A 4,667-nucleotide genomic window follows, 5' to 3' on the forward strand; every position below is an offset into this window, starting at 1 on the left:
GAGCCAGATGGTTCCAAAAGTATAACCTTTCCACTGATAGCCAAACTGTAGGATAGAGGAAAAAGAAAAAAGAGAGAAAGACCTGTAACCATGGTGGCCAGTAGAGATTGACAAGATAAGCAGCACACTGCTTCAGTTTGTGTGCTTTAGTGTGAATGTACATTTGACGTACCTATGACGTACGTACATATGAATGTACGTATGCCAATTGAAATATAGTGCGTGCATTTATGGGCATGTGTGTGTCTATATTATATGGATGTATTCAATTGTGAGAGTTTACACATACTATCCAACAGAGTCAATTATCAAAAAAAAAGTATTTGCGTATCTTCTGCAATGTTTTGTCTGGAAAGCATTATTTGGACAGCACAGACATAAGCAGAAAGCACATTGTTGTATAAATATCACGTTTGTGAGGGAAAAATGGTCTATTTATACGTTTTAAGTTCCACTCTTGTTAACCTTTGAATTGCTGCAAAAACTCAAACTGTCTTCCCCAACAAGTAAATTATATACAGGAAGAAGCCTCAGCAGTGCTGTGTTGTGAAGTGTTTTGCTCCAAATATCTATTCTCCACTGGGAGATCCTGAAGTTAGAGGAGCTTCTCGGAAAAGAGGAACATCATCTGCCATTTTATTGTTAAAAAAAAAAAAATACAATGTGTTGCAATGTGAGGACCTGTTTGACATGGTGGGTACCAGGGGCTGTGTTTGTGACTCAGTGAAAATCTGTGAAACTGTTTTTTGATGTTCTGTCAAATGCTGCTCAGATGTTTTTACATAATAAATATATTGGTATATTTTCCAAAGAAAATAAATATAAATCATACAGCTTGATTGTTGTACCATTACAACCCAGAATCTGGTTCTTGTTACTGTGTCTAACAGTCCAGTGTTTTCTTAATCCAGCATATACCATATTCAACCATTTGAGTGTTATCTTAACCAAATGACACACCACTAAATATGAAAACTTTATTTGAATAAACCAATATTCTTCAGTATTATACAATAAAAGGCAAATGTTTACACCCTTAGGACAAGATGACAAAACCAAGAATTTTCAATAAAACAATTAATATATCATATCTTACAGATCTTTCACTATTATAACGATGGTACTGATATATAGTCTATGTTAAGATACACACAGTACCAGTCAAAAGTTTGGACACCCCTTTTAATTCAATGGTTTTTCTTTATTTTTATTAATTAAAAGACACTTCATGTCTTAAAGTAATGATGGATGTCGTTTCTCTTTACTTAGTTGAGCGGTTCTTGACATACAACCCCGATTCCAAAAAAAGTTGGGACAAAGTACAAATTGTAAATAAAAACGGAATGCAATAATTTACAAATCTCAAAAACTGATATTGTATTCACAATAGAACATAGACAACACATCAAATGTCGAAAGTGAGACATTTTGAAATTTCATGCCAAATATTGGCTCATTTGAAATTTCATGACAGCAACACATCTCAAAAAAGTTGGGACAGGGGCAATAAGAGGCTGGAAAAGTTAAAGGTACAAAAAAGGAACAGCTGGAGGACCAAATTGCAACTCATCTCATTATCTCTAGCCACTTTATCCTGTTCTTCAGGGTCGCAGGCAAGCTGGAGCCTATCCCAGCTGACTACGGGCAAAAGGCGGGGTACACCCTGGACAAGTCACCAGGTCATCACAGGGCTGACACATAGACACAGACAACCATTCACACCTACGGTCAATTTAGAGTCACCAGTTAACCTAACCTGCATGTCTTTGGACTGTGGGGGAAACCGGAGCACCCGGAGGAAACCCACGCAGACACGGGGAGAACATGCAAACTCCGCACAGAAAGGCCCTTGCCGGCCACGGGGCTCGAACCCGGACCTTCTTGCTGTGAGGCGACACCACTAACCACTACACCACCATGCCGCCCCAAATTGCAACTCATTAGGTCAATTTGCAATAGGTCATTAACATGACTGGGTATAAAAAGAGCATCTTGGAGTGGCAGTGGCTCTCAGAAGTAAAGATGGGAAGAGGATCACCAATCCCCCTAATTCTGCACCAACAAATAGTGGCACAATATCAGAAAGGAGTTCGACAGTATAAAATTGCAAAGAGTTTGAACATATCATCATCTACAGTGCATAATATCATCAAAAGATTCAGAGAATCAGGAAGAATCTCTGCGCGTAAGGGTCAAGGCCGGAAAACCATACTGGGTGCCCGTGATCTTTGGGCCCTTAGACGGCACTGCATCACATACAGGCATGCTTCTGTATTGGAAATCACAAAATGGGCTCAGGAATATTTCCAGAGAACATTATTTGTGAACACAATTCACCGTGCCATCTGCCATTGCCAGCTAAAACTCTGTAGTTCAAAGAAGAAGCCATATCTAAACATGATCCAGAAGCGCAGACGTCTTCTCTGGGCCAAGGCTCATTTAAAATGGACTGTGGCAAAGTGGAAAACTGTTCTGTGGTCAGACGAATCAAAATTTGAAGTTCTTTATGGAAATCAGGGACGCCGTGTCATTCGGACTAAAGAGGAGAAGGACGACCCAAGTTGTTATCAGCGCTCAGTTCAGAAGCCTGCATCTCTGATGGTATGGGGTTGCATTAGTGCGTGTGGCATGGGCAGCTTACACATCTGGAAAGACACCATCAATGCTGAAAGGTATATCCAGGTTCTAGGGCAACATATACTCCCATCCAGACGATGTCTCTTTCAGGGAAGACCTTGCATTTTCCAACATGACAATGCCAAACCACATACTGCATCAATTACAGCATCATGGCTGCGTAGAAGAAGGGTCTGGGTACTGAACTGGCCAGCCTGCAGTCCAGATCTTTCACCCATAGAAAACATTTGGCGCATCATAAAACGGAAGCTATAACAAAAAAGACCTAAGACAGTTGAGCAACTAGAATCCTACATTAGGCAAGAATGGGTTAACATTCCTATCCCTAAACTTGAGCAACTTGTCTCCTCAGTCCCCAGACGTTTACAGACTGTTGTAAAGAGAAAAGGGGATGTCTCACAGTGGTAAACATGGCCTTGTCCCAACTTTTTTGAGATGTGTTGCTGTCATGAAATTTAAAATCACCTAATTTTTCTCTTTAAATGATGCATTTTCTCAGTTTAAACATTTGATATGTCATCTATGTTCTATTCTGAATAAAATATGGAATTTTGAAACTTCCACATCATTGCATTCCATTTTTATTTACAATTTGTACTTTGTCCCAACTTTTTTGGAATCGGGGTTGTAATATGGATCACTACAGTTGTGGAATAGGGCTATTTACTGTACTGTTATTATTCACTATTTACTGTTCAATCTCAAAAACATAATAAAGGCAAGAAATTGCACTAATCAACTTTTGACGAGACATATCTGTTAATTGAAAAGCCTTCCAGGTGACTACCTCATGAAGCTGGTTAAAATAATGTCAGTAGTGTGTAAAGCATCATCAAGGTCAACGGTGGCTACTTTGAAGAATCTAAAATATGAAAGATTTTGATTTTTTTAAACACTTTTTGTTTAACACATAATTTCATATATGTTCAATATGTTATTTCATAGCTTTTATGTTTTTAGTATTGTTCTACAATGTAGAAAATAGTCAAAATACAGAAAAACCTATGAATGAGTTGGGGCATCCAAACTTTTGACTGGTACTGTATGTAAAAATTACATCACTTGAATGGTTTCCATCTCTCTTTCTGAATATAAATATTGACAGCTGCCTTTATTGCTGCATCCAATGTCTTTTGCATCCTCTGAGTCCTGTCAGTTAGATTACATTCTCAGGTATATAACCCCATATAGCTCATCCCCATTCCCGCACCTCCACCCACACACACACACACACGCATTCTTCCTGACAAATTGTTCTAACTCAAATTGCATTCCTCAGAGCAGTCCTGGCAAGAAAAAGAAAAGAAAAAAAAGCACTCTGTATCTGTGTGCTGCAAGTCAACCAGTTCTGCAAGAGTCAATGGAAATATTTCAATATTTAGTATTAATTCTGTATCCATAATGCATTATAGGTGCATTTGGGTTGTTATATAGCATAAATACAGTATCTTATTAAACCTTGAATAAGCCTGCATAACTTAGATGAATTCATCATGTCATTTAACATAATGCATTAGATGAGCTACTCATAAGAACAATGTGAAAACAAAATCTGTAACGCACTATAACTGTAGTTGCAAGTTACACTGCATTATAACATATGAGCTCTAAACATACAAAGCATAATACCAGGTCATTACAGATTTTAGGCAATGTAAGATTTGAAATGTAATGCGTAATGAAATTTCTTTTAGTGTCTATAATGATTTTATGAACAGACATTATAATAACTTATGTAACTTTGTGTTGTATTATGTATTTAACTACAACTACAGTACATTTAGGCATTTATTTATGCTGCTTATTACATAATGTATTATGTATACTATATTCAGTCAGGGGAAAGACAAAGTACACCCTCCTTCATGTTTTTATTTATCAACACCTAAATAACAATTGGATGGTTTTCACTAATTTCTATAAAGAAGCAAATAACTTCAGGTGACAACAAAAACATAACAGATTTTTTTTTAAACAGATTGGAAAAAGTAAGTACACCCTTACTGCTTTTACAATCATTTAAATAGTAA

The sequence above is a fragment of the Neoarius graeffei genome, chromosome 7, assembly GCF_027579695.1.
Source record: "Neoarius graeffei isolate fNeoGra1 chromosome 7, fNeoGra1.pri, whole genome shotgun sequence".
Taxonomy (NCBI): Eukaryota; Metazoa; Chordata; class Actinopteri; order Siluriformes; family Ariidae; genus Neoarius; species Neoarius graeffei.